The sequence below is a fragment of the Myotis daubentonii genome, chromosome 3 (assembly GCF_963259705.1).
Source record: "Myotis daubentonii chromosome 3, mMyoDau2.1, whole genome shotgun sequence".
Classification (NCBI taxonomy): Eukaryota; Metazoa; Chordata; class Mammalia; order Chiroptera; family Vespertilionidae; genus Myotis; species Myotis daubentonii.
The window spans coordinates 130820496-130840376 of NC_081842.1; the positions used below are offsets into that span (position 1 = coordinate 130820496).

A 19881-nucleotide genomic window follows, 5' to 3' on the forward strand; every position below is an offset into this window, starting at 1 on the left:
CTGGCATTTGACAGGGGGGCAGTCTGCAGAACAGGGGCGCTTTCCCTCTGTCTGCCTTGTGCAGTGCAGGGCCAGGAAGCTTTTCTTCTCCGCCTGCTACCTCCAACACCTGGAGCCCAGGACCACACCTCTTTTCGCACCAGGTCACAGCCTGAGGCCCCCGCTGCGTGCTGACCTATTTCTGTGGGGTTTATTTCCATCCTGAGAGCGTGTGGAAACACCCTCCTCCCATCCCTCAGGTCCATCCCATTCTGAGGTCACAGGGTTCCCCTCCCTCTTCCTCCTGCGCTGCCAACCCCTGTGCACTCCTTTCTCATCAACTTTTAGATTCTCCCTCCTGTTACCACTCCTCTGGGAACAGCTGTGCAAAATGAAGTAAAATGGGACTTTTGTGGTGTGACTTTCAAAAGCTGAGCTCCCGAGTCATCCGAGCCAGCATTCATAAGGTCTCTGATGTGCCGGAGTCTGCAGCCAGGGTTCCTCCAGGTTCTGGAACCCCCGGGGCCTCCGCGCGCAGTGGATCGGTGCTGTTTGCCTCCTCCTTCTTTCTGGCCTTGACTCATTTTTAAGTTTCTCAATAAGGAATTTGCATATTACAGCAGAAAGGCTCAACTTCTCTAAGACATTTAGTACCTTATGTCATTTTACCTTATATTCTCCCCAATTTTCGTTTTCCACAGGAAAAAAAATTAAGTTTCAGGCACCACCATGACGTAGTCACTGACTATCTGCAGCTCATTGAAGGAGGTGATGCTGACTGAGTTACTGACTCTGCTTTGTTCTAAGGCAGGTGGGCAAAAAGAAAATCGTAATACCTTTCTCTCACTTACAGAATATTGCACTTTATACCTTTCAAAATGCGTCCCATCTCTCATCTCACGCAAGCACTGAATTGCTCTAGGAGGCAGAGGAGTTTTCATTACCTCCATATAGCCAATGAAGAAAGTAAAATCTAGGAGGTTACTCATTCATTCAAAAGAAGTATTGCCCATCCACCATGTGTCATGCACAGCTCTGGGCACATGGGATATAAAAATGCACAAGACAAATGTCTTGCCCTGATGAACATGCATTCTAGTGAAGGGGGCTGATAAAAAATTAATAGTCAGTATAACGTCAGTTGGTGACAAATGCAGCGATCAATGAAATGCATTTTAAGGGGACAGAAAGGGAAGGCTTCTCTGAGGGAGGCCTTTGATGAGCAGGCAGATATGAGAAGGGAGAGAGGGAGCTGCATGGCTGTCGGGGTCAGGCCGCCTCTGCTGGGGAAGCAGCAGGTGCACAGTTCCTGTGGCGACGGCGCTTGGGGGGTTCACAGGATCGCCCTACTGAAAACTTATTCAATGGCATGAAGTGAGGGTAGAGAGCAAGCCAGAGAATAAGTCAGGGCTTCAGGTAACCACCCTACAGATTCTGAGTTACGTTCCGGAAAGGTTTCTGCTCTGAGAGATAGGGCATGAGAGAGTCATATACTGGGGATGACATCATCTGGCTTACATTTGTCAGGATCATTGTGGCCACTGTGGAGAGAACAGGCTGTAGGAGCAAAGTGGGGTTGGAAAGACCAATCAGGCGGCCACTGCAGTAGTTCAGATAACAGATGATGGCTGTGGAGGTGGCGAGCACATGGAGTCTGCTGGTCATTGATGATGGAGCAGGCAGGGTTTGCTGGTATCCTGGAGGCAGGTGTGACTCTAAGCTCAGAGAAAGAATTCAAATATGATATAATAACGATGCTGTCAGCTAAAGGCCGTGACTGACTGCCTGACTGGATAGCACTCCTGGTGCTCTTTGCACATCACTTTTGAGCGAGAGTCAGGGGATAGGAGGTGCCTTCTCCCTGTGGCCCTGCGAGTCTTCTAAGCAGTGATGCCACTGCTGCAGGCTCCTCTCCCCTCTGTCAAACCTGTAGACATTTAACTGACTGTGGGCATTTATTGATCCTTTCTTATTGGTAAACAACAGAGGAAGGAAGTTAGTAAGTTATTGTTGTGCAATCTTTCAATTTATTGCAAGGATGTGGAGCGGGTGTGAAAAGCCTTCACTGAATATCCAATTAATCAGCAAGATCCTATGTAGTGTATATCTTTAAAAACCTATTAATGACCTTTAAAATTATTTCATGTGTAAATGGGAGCTATATAGAAGATGATCTGATAATGCCAAAGGTTTATTCGCATGCTTTGTAGATAATAGATGTTTAGTAAGTATTTGTCGAATTTAGTGATTTTTCTCAGGTGAGTATTGGGTGTTGGCCTCTTTTGAAGCATGTATATTTCAATTCTGTTGTCAGTACTGGTGACTAGCATCACACCTTACTTTCAGGTGGGATGTGTTGGTATTTTCAGTACTTTTCCAATAAAGAAACTGAAATGGGCCCTGGCAGGGTGGCTCTGTTGGTTGGAGCATCATCCTATGCACCAAAAGGTTGAGGGTTCAATTCCCAGTCAGGGCACATACCCAAGTTGGGTGTTCAACCCCTATTTGGGGTGCATACAGGAGGAAATGGATCAATGTTTCTCTCTCTTTCTCTAAAATCATTAAACTGAGGTGGGAAAAGGTGAAAAATGGAGGTGCTTACCTATGTGACACCATTAGCTCCTTGTGGATGGAGCTGGGACATGCAGGAGAATCTTCCAGTGAATCCCAGGCATTTGGTCTTGGGATCCACACCTTCGTTGCACCATTGGAAATGTGCACCTTTAACCCACAGTCCTGCCTTCTAGATTCTTTTACTGGCCTTTGTTGACATTGTCAGGTTATGATAAAATCTGGCCATATGTGCTGATAACTTTTAAAACTTTAGTGGTTTTAAGAGACAAAGTCTCTGCTTCTAACCACGTGGATATCACAGACTCCGTCTACCATAATCCAGTGGCCACCTATCCCAGACAACGTTCTCCAGTCTCCTCTTTCTTCCCTATCAGCATTTTGTTTGAGGCAGGGTCCCTAACAAGCTTTTACGTAGCTCTGACATTCTGCAGGGACGGTTCATACTTCCCGTCCCATCTTGGCTCTGCCTGGTCACAGTCACGAGGCTCTCCACCTGGGACAGGACTGAGGAGGAGCTCAGAGATGGGGTGGACTCAGGTATCCTGGGTCCTTCTGGACTATTCGGGGAGGTTTGGGGCCAGTTGGTAGTGGCTGTGCTGTATTATTATATGTTGGTATCTCTCTATTTCCAAGTCCAGTTGCCTGGACTTCCTTCTTGATTTACAAGGTCTGTAAGGCTACAGTTTCTTTTTCTGTTTTGCGGCAGGTCACTTCCAGTGGAGTCAAATCCTTTCTGTGGTAGCGTTCACATTCATTGTCTCTTGGTCTTACTCTCCCATGTGGCCCATGTATCTCCCAGGTGGCTTTCTAATCCTCAGGATGCAGCCAAGTTCAGGAGGCTGGAAGGGTCCCACATCTGGAGGGGCCTATGCAAATGCCTTTTGTCAGCCTGGGGTTTGAATTATCTGAGGGCTCATTATTTCATTCATGGTTTATTTTGCACTGGGCTCCTTACTGCCAACTTCTAGGCATTTGAAGGCTCTAAAAAGTGAAAGATTAAAATTCAGTCCATTAACTGCACTGATTGCTAATTGCTTTGGTGGAAGGTTTTGTGGGGAAGGCACTAGTGATCAAAGATAGTTTAAATAATTATCCCTGATTTTTCTCATTCCTACTCTGTTTTTGACTCAGTTTGACTGATTATTGCCAATACCAGACAGGAAGAGAGAAGTCCAGGGAAAGCCTGGTGTGGAAGATCCAAGGTAGGCGTACGACTGTACCACCCATGCACGGGCTACACAGCCACCTGTGTGGAGAGGACAGAGAGTTAGGACAATTGCCCATTAAGAGGGAACTAGACTTGTCATCCTGACTTATGTGGGATCCTCAGGCAGCCCCTTTCCACTTATTTCCTCTCACCTGTCCCTTTTTGTTCTGTGAAACATGACTTTTGTTCATTTCAGTGCCCTAAAGAGGCTGAAATGTTGGTCCAAATAAATCACAGTCCTGTGTGAATCTGAAAACCAAGGGCAAATGTCCTTGGCGATTTCCCACCCACTGCACGGCTCTCCTCGCTTCTTTCCCAAGCCCGTTTTTGCCAAGCCTGTTTGCTGGCCTCATCCATCTGTGATTTGAGATCCTGAAAGAACCAAGATCTTGTGACTTGGCAGGGAGAGCCACCCGCCCTGTGGACTCACCCACCATGTGGACCTGCTGCGCTTCAGGGAAAACAAAATGTGAAGTGAGCAGTTTAGCTTGGACTGAATCTAGAGGCAAATCAGTAACTTTACACTGAGATACTCTCTCCATTGTGTTCTCAGGAAAATGAAGTGAATCACCAGAGCAAAGAATGTGTTCTCTGGTGCTGCACCAATAATAAAGTCTAATGTTTTGAATTAGAAGAGGGAGAGAGAGTAACTGAGAAACCTTTGGCTGGTCACTTTGTTGCTCCTTTGCCTCCCCCTGCCCTCCCTCAGTAGACTTGGATGAGAGCTCTCTTCCCCAGCCTGGTTTCTCCTGCACTCCATCCTGCACTGAAATGACAAGGCCATGTTAGACATGGAGATTACTACAGAGAGACAAATCCAAAATTATTACTTCACTGAAGGCTCCAGGAAGTGGAGATGAGTTGTGAGAGCATAAGGTTCCAACTCAACCCAAATGTGTTTTTCTTGCCCCATTTGTTAATTAGTAAATCAGAACCAAATGAGAAATACAAGTAAGTGCATGCCACAAATCTGTCACACTTGACTGTTTCCCAGCTTAGTTCTGTCTTTCTCACTTTATGCTGCCCGTCGTCATCATCCAGACATAAGAGCACCCCAAAGCACTTTGATGGATTGGAGTCCATTTCAGTCTTATGGATAAAACTGCCCAAGGAATTATGTTGTTCACCTGAGACTATTCAGTTAACTCAGAAGTTACGTGATTTGTTTATTTTTTTAATAATAGGAGCAGGAAGATGGGAGTTCTAAGGCAGTATGTTTCCCATTCTTATAAGCTTTTTGTTGGGTTTTTGGTGTTTGCTGTTATTCTTTTTTGCTTTTCAATTCATACACGCAAATGCTTACTCTCGATGAGTGCTGTTAACTTCGGAAGCACTGCCTGTGAACACTTCGAACCAGGCAGGGCTAAATATACTAGTAGAGTCATTGCTCAAAAGAGACCACGAGGGCTTGTTGCCCCAGAAAAGGAAAGATGTTGTCTAAGAACAGTCCAGAGAGAAGCATTTTGTTGTGTTTTTGCAAGGATGTGGGGATCCAAGTTTTGCCTATTAAAGGAAAGGAATGGCCCTTTCCTATGTTTGTGTGTTCGTGGCCCAGGGCTGTGCTGCGGAGAGGTCGTGCCTCCCGCGGTGGCGGTGTCCAGTCTCTCAAACTGCGGGGCTCCTGCCCACGCCTCCGCAGCTGTGATCACATCTTGGTTTAGAACTGCAGGTCTCAGTTTGCCCAAGAAAGGGTCACGTGTCTGTCCTTTGCTGAGGCCAGGCCAGGCCAGGCCCGCCACTGCTTGAGAAGTGTGGCCCCATCACTTAGGCATTCAGCAAACAAGTCCTGGGCACCACTTCACATCAGGCACTGTTTAGGCACTTGTGGCGCATAAGGGAACAAGACAAAATGTCCTGCTCTGATGGGGTGTATTTTCTAGGGGAGTTCCAGCCTCAGCAATAACACCACCTGCATTTTCTTTTTCTGTGGCCACTGGTGTGCTGCTGAGCTGAGGAGGGAGGGCCAGGTGCAGATGTCCCTGAGGAGGGATGAGTGCTGGCCCTGCCTCCCCAGTGGTCAGGCCACCCTGGACCAATCACGTGGAGGAGAGGTTGGCAGAGATCATGAGAAAGGACTCGCCCCATGTCCCGTGTTTGGCATGCTCACTTCTGTGCCGAAAATAATAACAGGTCATCTGATGCAGTGTAACTTGATAGGAATATGAAACCCCGGTAACGCTGGGAACCAAAGCAGGGAGTTGGCCTGTCAGTTACTTTTAAGTTTTAGAACCTGAATGTTTCATTAAACCAAATAGCTCCATTGTCATGGTCAAAAGACCACTGTGGAGAAAGGCAGGATTTAGTGTTTATTTAAGCTGCCACCCAACGAGAGAAACTGTTGCCTAACATAGTTCAATCCCCAATTATTTAAGGACTGATTTTTCAGTTTGTGGGTTTTTTCATGCTCTTGCTCTCTCTGTGTCTCTGCAGAAGTTTTGATGGAAGCGGTAGGATTTATTGACAGGTAAGGGTGTATATGAAGGAAATCCCTGATGGTAGTGGTCTTGCAAGTAATGCTCTGAATAAAAAGATGCATCGTCTGGCACTTTGTAGCCCTAGCAGTATTCACAGAGCCTTTACATGAGGCTGGTCACCAAATCAGTAAACACAGGCAGAATCCATAATAAATGGTTATTGCTGTCACATTCTGACACATGATGAAGTAATATTACCTTTGTTTTCAGATGTCACGTCCACTCTGTAGATCAGTGATGGTGAACCTATGACACGCGTGTCAGAGGTGACATGCGAACTCATTTTTTTGGTTGATATTTCTTTGTTAAATGGCATTTAAATATATAAAATAAATATCAAAAATATAAATCTTTGTTTTACTATGGTTGCAAATATCAAAAAATTTCTATATGTGACATGGCAGCAGAGTTAAGTTAGGGTTTTTCAAAATGCTGACACGCCGAGCTCAAAAGGTTCTGCTGTAGATGATGTAAGAGAAAGCGAACAGTTAAGTAACTTGACGGGGCTGAAAGAGCGGTTGCTGCCTATGACCTCACATCCCCAGCCTATTGCTCCTGCGCTCTTTCCTGCTTACTAGACTCCTGACTTTCAACAGAGGGAACAATAGCCATTTGATTAGGGTTCCTCTCTTTTCAACGTTCCCAGGATTTCTCCTGGCAAGAAGCTATCTCTCATCAGTACTTGATTTCCATTCTCCCTTGTCACCCTCCCTACCATGTCGACCTCGGAGGTATCCTTTTCCCCTTTTGACTTTTGGTCTACAGCATCTGTCGATTGCTTCTTCTGGAGGTATCTTCTGCAATTCCCCTGGGTTAGCCTTGTTTATAAGCGGACTCAGCAAACATTTATTGCAAACCTACTATGTGCCAGAGCCTGTCCTGGGCACGTTCAACACTCATTCATTCTCCAGCCTCTTTGTGTTCAGATGTCTTGCATAGCCTGGCCTTGAGGAGGGGGCTTAGCTGATCGCCCTATGTTTAGGACAGGGCGATTAAACTCTGATGGATAATTATCATTCTCTCTCACAGTAACTCTGGGGAATCAGAAGCTGAGAAGGAGAGACAAGGAAAAACAAAAGAGAATGATTAAGATATACAGGGTGGAGCAAAAGTAGGTTTACAGTTGTGACTGTGAAACAAATTTTATTATTGTATTATTATTATTATTATTTATTAATTATTATATTAGTAGAGGCCCGATGCACGAAATTCATGCAAGAGTAGGCTTTCCTTCCCCTGGCTGCCGGCACCGGCTTCCCTCTGGCACCCGGGACCCGGGCTTCTCTCGCAGCCCCAGCTTCATCCGGAAGGTCATCTGGAAGGATGTCCAGTCTAATTAGCATATGATGCTTTTATTTTTATAGATTTTTTTCATATGAGCAAGTGTAAACTTTTGCCGCACCTCGTATACTCAGATAAATTGAAAACAAGCATTTGAATACATGTACATGCATGTTGATAGAAGCACTATTTATAACAGCCAAATGTTGACAACAGTCTAAATGTTCATCAGTGGATGAATGGATAAACAAAATGTGGTGTGTACATACAATAGACTATCACATAGCCATAAATAGATATGAAGTACTGATACATGCTAGCGCTAATGATGAACCTTGAAAACATGCTAAGTGAATGAAACAAGTTACAAAAGATTGTATGATTCCATTCATATGAGATATCCTCAATATGCAAATACGGAGAGATGGATTGTGGGTTTCCAGGACCTGGGGGGACGAGAGAATGGGGAAATACTGCTTAATGGGTGTGCAGTTTTCTTTTCAAGCGGTGAAAGTACTTTAGAACCAGATAGAGGTGGTGGTTTCACAATATTGTATATGTACTAAATACCACTAAATTGTTCACTATAAAATGGTTAATTTTAATATGTAAATGTCACTTCACCTTAATAAAAAAGAATAAAAGAGAGAGTCAGAGGTCTGTTTCTCTAAATTAAAGATGTAATTTAAAATTTTATTTCATCTTTCTTGTATGTGATAACCTTGGGATATGGCTTGAGTATAATTGAAGTCATTTGAGCGGATTAATTTCTTTACTCTGCTTTTTAAAATTTAACATGCTTGGGGTCTGCATCCTGAACTCAGAGTGCAAAGCCATCTGTAATTGGTATTCTGAGCCTGTAGTGCTGCTGCTTCAGAACTGGGGTCTGTACACGGGCTTCATCCTGGAGGTGAAGGAGGGAAACGCCTTTTAAAGGGCAAGGAGAATATATCAGTAGGCAAAGGCCTGAGGTCCTGGGGAGTGTGGTTGGAAAAACAGCAGTTTCATGTCTCCCAAGAGTATCATTCAAGGTGGGAAAAGGTGAGGAATGAGGCGGGAAGGCGATTGGGGGAAAAGGATTGGAGGCTCTCAGACAAGTTACAAGGTCAGATTTGTAACCGTGCTACTAGCTGCAGAATGGAGAATGGATGGACAAGAGGCAAAACTGGAGGCAGCAGGACTAGGCTCTGCACAAGGACATTGGTCGTGGAGGGGCAGGACCGGGTGGGTTAGAGAATTTTTTAGAACAGAAGCTATCCAATAGAATATTCTCTAATGATGGAAGTCTAAATGATGTATCTATTACCCACCAGTCATATGTGGCTCCTGAATACTTCAAATGTAGCTAGTGCGCCTGAGGAACTGAACTTTCATTTTTCATCAGTTTACATTTAAATAATTGCACGTGGCTAGTGACTATTGTGTTGGACAGTGCAGTTCTGGAAGGTACAGTCAACAGGAGTTGGCGATTAATTGTCCAGTCTGGAGTGACCAGATGGGCAGAGTTGTAGCTACAGGGGCAAGTAGTTAAGGGGGAGGTGGTGAGTTCCATTTTGTACACGTGGCTTCAAAAACACGAGCGGCATCTGGATGAAGAGCTCTACCCAGCAGTAAGAGAAACACATCCCTTAAGGAGAGCAATGAGCTGGGTGTGGAATTGTGAAAGGCTGATGCATAAAAATATAGTTGAATTCATAAAAGTAAGTGGCATAGGACAGCCCCTTAACTTCTTTTGGACTCAAATTCCATTGGTATGAGAATGGTAATATTTGCTTTACCTATCTTCGGGGACTACTCTGAGAAACAGATGAAAATGTTTGCAAAGTCTTCAAACATGAGGCGAGTTTTATAATATCTTTAGGAGTTAAGAGGAACGTGCTCCAAATGTTATTTTCTAAACACACATGATAAAATAAAGCCTTCAAATTCTGGAAGGATTGTAGACCAGATCATCTGTAAGGCCCTCCTGCTGACATATGACTAGATCCAGGATAAACAGGAGCAAGTATGTCTACAGCATGAATGTCAGGGACTCGGGGCCATCTCTGAGGACTTCCCTGGGCGTGCGACTTGAGCAAACAAACATAAAAGCCAGGTTTCTGTGAGTGCAAATACCAACACGACTGCAGATCATGAGACCAACTCCAGGTCCAGGCCTGTGGGCAGGCTGCTCCAGAGGTTCCCGAATTAAGCCAGGGTCCTCAATGGGACATAAGTGGTTCCAGGTTGGTCGTGTTCCTCACAAAAGCAAACATCTTTTGAGGGGAGAAAAGCAACACCAATTTAAACATCCAAGATTATTTTCAATCAAAAATTACTTTAAAATCTCCAAACCCACAAGGAAATAAATAAACCACCAAAATGAAAGCCATCAGAGAGATGGGATGGAAATTATGCAGATTAAGTTCCCCCAAGGATTTTACATATTAAGAAGCAGGCACCAAGTAAGAGAAAATGTAAGACAACTACATAGGAAATGCACAAAGAGTACAGTGACCAAGTGGCCACACAGCAACAACAAATGGAGCTATTGGAATTTTTTTTAAAGTCACCAAAATGACAAACTAATAGATGGCTCTTAAAACATGCCTTCCAGCTGAAGAAGGAATTGGTGAACTTATCCATAGACCTAAATAAACTGCCCAGCCAAGAGACAAGGAGATCAATGATATAAAAAAGCAGTTAAGAGAGACATGGAAATTAGAACAAGAAAGTCTAATACTCATCTAATTGTCATTCTTAAAGGACACACTAAAGAGAATGGAGAAGAGGCCCTCATTGATGAACTAATGACTCAGAATTTTCCAGAACTGATGAAAGATAGGAATCCACAGATTCACGAAGTACCATGTATCTGGGCAGACTGAATAAAAAGCACACAGGGAAGCTCCAGCACACCAAGGACCGAGGTGTTATACAATCAGTGAGAGACACAGGGTCATCTACAGAGAAATGGATAGTCTGGGATAACGAATATATTCTCTCAGTCAGGGAGGGCATTCTGCCCATTATTGCTCTCCCGTTGGAATCAGACTGTAGGTGAGTCTATATTTCTCTCTGGGCTGTCCTACCTATGAGTTTTGAATGAAGATGTTAAACTTTTTCTTCATTGCACATTGTATATATTGATTTTCACTAAATGTGGTCTGATTGCTTCTTTGTAACAGTCGTATAGGTAGGCACAAATGTGGTTATTTGATGTTAATGAAACTCTGTCAAGGCTGCAGTTACTCCGTTTCAGTCTTTCCTCAAGACACGTTTATTAAGGTGCTGAGTGTACCCTCTCGTTAGCTGAGGCCTATGACTTATTTCCATTGTCAGACATGTATGGTTGTAGCTATTGAGCTTCTTCCCAACCTGACTGATGTTAACACCTGTGTTTGGATGTCAGAATGGTTCTAAAATGAGTTTTTAAAAATAAAAAAAAATGACTTGATTAACCCTTATTATTAACAAGATACATTGTCACTTATTGTTGTCCTAAAGCTCTTTATAAGGTAGGAGCTGGGTCTAGTTTGAAAAGCCATTTGGATAAAAGGGTAGGCCCAAGGAGTTACCAAGGAGTGGCTTTGCACAGTGTTTCTGAATTGTGGTGGAGGTTATAGGAATCTATACATGTGATAAAATGTCATAGAATTATATATACACATACCAAAAAGCATGTAAAAAATGGTGAAAGCAGAGTATGGTGTGTGGTTAAAGTATAATGCCAGTGTTCTTAGGGTTATATAATACGTTACATGGGCTCTCTCTATTTCCTTAATCCATTCTACTATGTTTTGAAGCTACCTGTGGAACTGTATAATTATTTTAAATAAAAAATAAAGTTTAGAAAAATGTCACTTGGAGCATGGCAGCCAGGAAAATAGATTCTTCTTGATATTTGTGATTTTTATAGGACATGAATACAAGTATTTAGAAACATTTAGTGAATCCTGGAGGGTAGTCTGTCATCTCCCTGTGTTTAAAACGTGAGTTGGAGAGTTCAATTGAGTATCTCATATACAAGTTAGTGGTGTTGCTTGCAACATAAAGTCAAGAGCCTGCCGTGGGCACAGCCCTTGGAAGGCCAGCCAGAACTCTTCTTGTTGCCTAAAATTAAATAAACGTGTGCCATGGCATGAACACTTGTTTACAGTAGCTGATGGAATGGCAATTAAAAGAAAGAGTTTCAAATTTTTCAACTTTGATGTGTAACTATAAGGAGAAGCATGAAGCATTTGGAAAATGTAGAATTTGAATTAAATATTGAATGAATCCAGTTAGTGAAAAATAATGAATATGTGACTACTCTTAAATGTATCAAATAGAGAGATTATTCTATTCTTTTTCTTCCCTATCTCCTCTTTCTTTTCTATTTTATATTTGTAGTTAAAATAGATAGTATCTTTATTTTTCTCTAGACAACTGTAATTGAAATAATTCAGACTTTGTGGGATGATATTCAGAAAATACCTCTATTAAAATATCTTTATTGCCATGGACACAGAGAATAGGGTGCTAAAGGCCTGGGGCGAGGGGCAGAGGGGGATTGGAGGCGGTCAATGGGGGGGGGGGAAGAGGGCATATGTAATAAAGACTTTTTAAAAAATATATCTTTATTAGAATAAAATTAAACAATAGAGAGAGAAAACAGAAAATTACCTCCAATAAGATGAATCAAGAAAAAAGGAATCCACAAGTAAAAATATTAGAATTAGCCCTGGCCTATGTTGCTCAGTGTTTAGAGGATTGGCCTGCACACTGAAGGGTCATGGGTTCGATCCCCAGTCAAGGACACGTACCTGGATTGCAAGTTCCTTCCCTTCCCCTCAGTTGCGCGCGCTCGCTCTCTCTCTCTCTCTCTCTCTCTCTCTCTCTCTCTCTCTCTCCCTCTCTCCCCTCCTCCCTCCCTCCCTTCCACTCTCTCTGAAAAGCATGGAAAAAATATCCTCAGCTGAGGATTAATAAAACAATAACAACAACAAATATTAGAATAGAAAAACTATAGGTAGAACAGAGATTAAAAAATAGAATACTCTGAAAAACTTTATGGTAATAAATTTGAAAATTTTAACTAAATTGACAAACTTTTAGAAAATGCACACTGACTTATATGCATAACTCATGGACACAGATGACAGTGTGGTAAAGGCCTGTGGGTGGGGCAGGACCTGGGTAGAGGTAGGCAAAGGAAGGGGAGATGGGGGGGCATCTGTAATAGTGTCAACAAAAGAAAGAAGGAAAGAAAGAAAGAAGAAAGAAAGAAAGAAAGAAAGAAAGAAAGAAAGAAAGAAAGAAAGAAAGAAAGAAAGAAAGAAAGAAAGAAAGAAAGAAAGAAAGAAAGAAAGAAAGAAAGAAAGAAAGAAAGAAAGAAAGAAAGAAAGAAGAAAGGAGGGAGGGAGGGAGGGAGGGAGGGAGGGAGGAAGGAAGGAAGGAAGGAAGGAAGGAAGGAAGGAAGGAAGGAAGGAAGGAAGGAAGGAAGGAAGGAAGGAAGGAAGAAAGAAAGAAAGAAAGAAGAAGAAAGAAAGAAAGAAAGAAAGAAAGAAAGAAAGAAAGAAAGAAAGAGCGAGCTTGAATATCTTTATATGTTTACAGGAAAATGAATGAATGGATAATTAAAAATTTTCTCCAAAGGAACTTATTCCAAAAGCAAGAAGTATAACTTAAAACTAATAATACTGTATGAGATGAGACCATCACCAGTGTCACTTTTGAACACAAACACAAAAATTCCAAACCATAAAATAAAAATGCAGCAGAACAAATGATGTGACACTTTAAGGTCACTGTTATGAATCGTGTATTTGTGTCCCCCCCCATAATTCATAGTGTTGGAACTTTAATCCGCAATGAGATGGTATTTGGAGATAGGGCCTTTGGAAGATGATTAAGTCCAGATGACATAATGAGGGTAGGGCTCCATTATGGAATTAGCATCCTTATAGGAAGAGAAAGAGATTGGAGCTCACACTCCGTCATGCATGCAGCAAGGAAGGCTGAGGGGACATAAAAGAAAGAGGGTCTCCCCACGAACCTGGCCGTGCTAGCTCCCTGATCCTACGGGCCTTCCAGCCTCCAGAATTGTGAGAAATAATTGTGTGTTGTTTAAGCACCCTGTCTGTAGTATTTTTGTTGTAGCAGCCTGAACTCAATGAGACTGTCAAGGAGGCAATCTGCTAAGCTTTTTTGTTAGGTCCCACAATTTGTAATGTGTCTCTTCCTTTTCTATCATTTAATCTTAGTGGTATTGAATTGGACTCACATATGAGACTGAAAATGAGCATCTCATCTTTTCCTGATTTTAAAGGAAGTGGTTCAAATGTATCACCATTAAGAATATTGTTAGCTCTAGGGTTTTTGTATAGATTCATTATCAGGTTATTGGAGTTTTTTCTATTTCTGGTTTGCTAGTTTAGAAGAAACTTAAGAGACCGAACAACCAAGTGTAACGAGTGAACTCCATTTGGTTCTTGATTCCAATAAACCAAATTTGGAAAGAGTTTTGTAGGTATTTGAGTAAATTGATTATCAATTGAGTATTAGAGGACAATGAAGAATTATTTTTGCCCTGGATGGTTTGGCTCAGTGGATAGAGCGTCGGCCTGTGGACTGAAAGGTCCCAGGTTTGATTCCGGTCAAGGGCATGTACCTTGGTTGCGGGCACATCCCCAGTAGGGGGTGTGCAGGAGGCAGCTGATCGATGTTTCTCTCTCATCGATGTTTCTAACTGTCTATCCCTCTCCCTTCCTCTCTGTAAAAACTCAATAATATATATATATATATATATATAAATTATTTTGACTTAGGTGTGATCATGCATTGTGATTGTATAAGAAAATGTCCAGCTTTTGGTTAGTCTTTTATCCTATACTAATAAAAGAGAAAAATGGTAATTGGCGTACAACCGATACCTTTTCATTGGCTAATCAGCGAGATATGCAAATTAACTGTCAACCAAGATGGCGGCTGGCAGCCAGGCAGCTGAGAATAGGAGGCTTGGTTGCCCCAGTGATGGAGAAAGTCAAGGATCCCCGCAGCTGCAGGGCTCTGAGCTCCTGAAGCAACAACTCCAAAAGATACAATGTTTCAGTTATAGAAGCTAAAAGATGGCGGTTAATTTGCATACTCAGGCTCCAAGCAGAGCGAAGCCAAACAGCCCTGAAGCAGCAGGGCAGAGAGGCCTCAGGGCCTGGGATCAGCAGAGTTGAGAGGCCTCCCGGCCCGAAATCAGCGGAGCCGAGAGGCCTCCCGGCCCCGGTGATCAGCGGAGCCGAGAGGCCTCCCGGCCCCGGTGATCAGTGGAGTCCAGAGGCCTCCCGGCCCAGTGATCAGCTGAGAGGCCTCCTGGCCCCGGTGATCAGCGGAGCCGAGAGGCCTCCCGGCCCCGGTGATCAGCGGAGCCGAGAGGCCTCCTGGCCCCAGTGATCAGCAGAGCCGAGAGGCCTCCCGGCCCCCCGGCCCCGGTGATCAGCGGAGTCGAGAGGCCTCCCGGCCCCGGTGATCAGCGGAGTCGGAGGCCTCCCGGCCCAGTGATCAGCCGAGAGGCCTCCTGGCCCCGGTGATCAGCGGAGCCGAGAGGCCTCCGGGCCAGGGATCAGGGGAGCCGAGAGGCGTCCTGGCCCTGGGATCAGCGGAGCAGCGAGGCTCCCCAGCACCGGGATCAGTGTGACAGGGTGCGGAGCCCCAACCCTCTGATCGGTCCTGCTCTGTGCATGACAGGAGTGGCGCTGCAACCTCCCTATGGACCCTGCCTTGAGTGTGACAGGGGGTGGTGCCCCACCCCCCAATCGGCCCTACCCTGAGCATGACTGAGGGTGGCATCGCAACCTCCCAATCCGCCCTGCTCTGTGCATGACAGGGGAAGGCGCCCCAACTCCCCAATGGGCCCTGCTCTGAGCCCGACCAGGGGTTACACCTAGGATTAGGCCTGCCCTCTGCCACCCGGGAGCAGGCCTAAACCAGCAGGTCCTTATCTCCTGATGGGTCCCAGACTGTGCGAGGGCACAGGCCAGGCTGAGGGACCTCCTCTCCCAACCCCGAGTGCACAAATTTTTGTGCACCGGGCCTCTAGTTCTAGTATAATATGCATAACAAAATTTACCACTTTAGCAATTTTTAAGTGTACAGTTCTATGGCATTAAATGTATTCACATTCTTGTTAAATCATCACCACCATCCATCTCCAGAACTTTTTCATCTTCCGAAACTGAAACTCTGCACCTATTAAACAAGTACTCCCCTGGCAACCACAATTCTACATTCTGTCTTTGTGGCTTTTTTCATTTAGCATAATGTCTTCAAGAATTATCCATGTTGTAGCATATGTCAGAATTTCATTTGTTTTTAGGGCTGAATAATATTACATTGTATGTATATGCTACTAGTTCATGTTGTTTATCCATTCATCTGCCAATGGTTACTTGAGTTGCCTCCACCTTTTTTGGCTTTTGTAAACAATGCTGCTATGAACATGGGTGTGAAATATCTGCTTGAGTCCCTACTTTCACTTTTTTGGGATAAATACCCAGAAGTGGAATTGCTGAATCAAATGGTAATTCTATGTTTAATTTTTTAAGGAATTGCCACACTGTTTTCCATAGCAGCTGTACCATTTTACATTCCCTCCAGCAATGCACTTCCCTCACATCCTTACCAACACTTGTTGAGAAAGTGCCCATGTTTTTAATAGATCTATATGAGGTAGAGTTGAAGGAGAGGACTTGTCACCCACTGCCTGCAGAGCAGCCATGTCTTACCCACAAAAGATAGTGTGGTCGTCCGCCTAGTATACCTTCACTCTTAGCTGTGACCATGCCTATATTTTCCATGTAATACTTCCATCATGGCTGAGAGATGGCTTTAAGGGATAAAAGAAAAACTAAACACTCTATGATTTAGTAGCACATATACATAGTAAAACTGTTAGTTTTTAAAAGGCAAAGGGATGTTAGACACTATTCTTTTTTTTAATTAAATCTTTATTGTTCAGATTATTACAGTTGTTCCTCTTTTTCCCCCCCATAGCTCCCCTCCGCCCAGTTCCCACCCCACCCTCTGCCCTTACCCCCCTTCCACTGTCCTCATCCATAGGTGTACGATTTTTGTCCAGTCTCTTCCTGCACCCTCCACACCCCTTTCCCCCCGCCCCTGAGAATAGTCAATCCACTCCCTTTCTATGCCCCTGATTCTATTATAATCACTAGTTTATTCTGTTCATCAGATTATTTATTCACTTGATTTTTAGATTCACTTGTTGATAGATGTGTATTTGTTGTTCATAATTTGTATCTTTATCTTTTTCTTCTTCTTCCTCTTCTTAAAGAATACCTTTCAGCATTTCATATAATACTGGTTTGGTGGTGATGAACTCCTTTAGCTTTTTCTTATCTGTGAAGCTCTTTATCTGACCTTCAATTCTGAATGATAGTTTTGCTGGATAAAGTAATCTTGGTTGTAGGTTCTTGGTATTCATCACTTTGAATATTTCTTGCCACTCCCTTCTGGTCTGCATAGTTTCTGTTGAGAAATCAGCTGACAGTCGTATGGGTACTCCCTTGTAGGTAACTGACTTTCTTTCTCTTGCTGCTTTTAAGATTCTCTCTTTGTCTTTTGCTCTTGGCATTTTAATTATGATGTGTCTTGGTGTGGTCCTCTTTGGGTTCCTTTTGTTTGGGGTTCTCTGCACTTCCTGGACTTATAAATCTATTTCGTTCACCAGGTAGGGGAAGTTTTCTGTCATTATTTCTTCAAATAGGTTTTCAATATCTTGCTCTCTCTCTTCTTCTGGCATCCCAATAATTCGGATGTTGGTACACTTGAAGTAGTCCCAGAGGCTCCTTACACTATCTTCATATTTTTGGATTCTTTTTTCTTTTTGTTTTTCTGGTTGGGTAATTTTTGCCTCTTCATATTTCAAATCTTTGACTTGATTCTTGGGATCCTCTTGTCTGCTGTTGGAACTCTGTATAATATTCTTTATTTCAGTCAGTGTATGCTTAATTTCTAGTTAGTCCTTTTTCATAGCATCGAGGGTCTCACTAGATTTCTTGAGGGTCTCACAAAATTTATCAGCGGTTTCTAGAAAATTCTTGAAAAACCTTAGAAGTGTGGTTTTGAACTCTATATCCAGTAGTTTGCTTTCCTCCATTTCTGTCATTTGTGACCTGTTTCTTTGTCTCTGCATTTTGGCTGCTTCCCTGTGTTGAAAGAGTGGCTTTCTGTGCTAGGTGTCCTATAGGGCCCAGTGGCTCAGCCTCCCCAATTACCTGAGGTGGACACTCTTGGTGCACCCCTTTGTGGGCTTTGTGGACAGTGTTGTTGTAGTTAAGCCTAGATTGTTGTTGGTATCACTGGGAGGAATTGACCTCCAGGCCAATTAGCTGTAAGAATCACCTGTGTCTGCAGTGCGAGAACTTCTGTGCTGGAGACACCCTTCTGGGGCAAGACTTGCTTCAGTGGGGCTTTGGTACTCACTGAGTCTGCCCCATGAGTGTGTCCCTTATGGATCTGAGGAGTTGTAATCTGAATGGTCCCACTCTGACCACTGGGCATATTGGCTCTTGGATCTCTAAGGAGGTGCTAATTTAGCCTCTTCCTGAGGCTACTCAGCAGGAGCTATGGAGAGATCTGCAGATTCTTCTTCTTTGTTTGGGGTTTAGTGGTGCCCAGATGAGGCCCAGCTGTGAAGCAATGCAAGCTGCTGTGGGGCCTTGGGCCTTCTTTTGGATGTTCTGGGTCTCTCTGACCCAGCTGCAGTTTGTTAGGTAATTTTCAGATTGCAAAGGGCCAGGCCTTTTATATGCAAAAGCCTTTGCACACAGCTTGGGTGGGGCAGGGTCTCAGGGGATCAACAGGGCGGAGCAAGCAGCTATGGCTGCTCCTCAGTCCTACCCTAAGAGGCCCTGTGTCTCAGTGTCCCGGTAATCGCTGCAAGCACCTCTGAGAGAAAGCCACCCTCAAGTTCCAACCGATGCCAAACATTCCAGTTTCTCCCCGTATGAGTCTGGGTCCCCAGAGACTCGCCTGGAACTGGAGTTCAGAGCAGTCGGGAGCTTGAAACTCCCTCCCAATTGAAAAAGACAACGGTGTCCTCAGTTGCCAGCCCTTTCCATGTGCGCCTCCATACCTCTGCACTTTACTTCCGCACCTCCTCTGAGTCTCAGTGTGCTTTTCTCTTTCCTTCTAGTTGTAGAATTTCCACTCAGCCAGCCTTCCTGTGGTTCTGGATGATGTCTGTTTTGTCTTTTAGTTGTATTTTTGAAGTGGTTGTGTGAGGCAGCAATTTCCAGTGTTTACCTATGCCACCATCTTGGTTTCTCTCTAGACACTATTCTGATACGAGTTACCATTGGTGGCATCAGGGAGGATTACCATGGTATTGGTCAGGTGGCAGTTTTTAAGTTGAGTGCTGGTTCTCTTGGTGCTTATTATTGTGCTTTGTTACCTCCATAAATTACCTATATTTTTTGTATGTATAGTACATAATTTACATTTTTAAATCTTAACTTTTATTCCATAGTACTGTGGCCCTACATGTTGGCCAAAGGTCTGGACCTGGTCTGAAATTTCAAATGATATAGTCTGAGACAAAAAGAAAGAATAGGGTTAGTTTTATAAAGCTAAATTAAAATTTCAACTATTTCTTGTATTCTTCAATTATGTCCTTTTTTAAAAAAATTGGTGTTAGAAGGACCTTTAGGAATCAAATCATAAAATCAAAGAGAATAGTTTTTTATCTTGTTTTATTGTACTTACAAATAGTAAACAGAGAAAGTAGGTGACCTTGTGTAAGGTCACCACCATTAAACATATTTTCACTAGCCCTTGAAATGAAAAATTCTAGCAATTATTGCCTCAGAGAACACACAACTGTATCCATTAGCCAAACACCATGGCTGATGATACTCAATATGGTGATTTCACTTACTGCCCTTTTCACAGAATGAATCTCTAATTAAAAAAGCTAATTTAGCAGAAGTTAATCAGCCCTATCTACAGACTCATGAATAAATTTGAATTAGTCAGCAACAATATAATCTAAGCTCAGAGGAACCAGATTCTCAAATATCAGCTAATGATAATTACAAGTAACATTTATTGAGCACTTCCTTTACCATTGACTATTTTGTATAGATTGCCATACATAATCTTCAGAAATGTTATTATTCCCATTTAACTGGTAACTGGAAATTTGACTAATATCTTGCTCAGCATCACATTAAGTAAGAGGAAAGGGAGCTGGAATCTGAAACCAGCTTGGCAGTTTGACACTTCATCAACACTCTTAGCTACCACTTAATTGTTTACCACAAGTGGCAGCACTGTTGAAAAGCCAAATGCTAGAGGCTGCAAAATAGGTAGTGAGCACTGAATTCAGAGCTCAGT

General features: G+C 43.3%; 1 protein-coding gene across 1 annotated transcript in view; it reads left to right on the plus strand.

The window, feature by feature from the left end:
- The window catches only part of BMP6 (bone morphogenetic protein 6), a 167679-nt gene that overhangs the window by 110590 nt on the left and 37208 nt on the right, over positions 1 to 19881 (plus strand). The gene's annotated exons all lie outside the window — the stretch shown is intronic.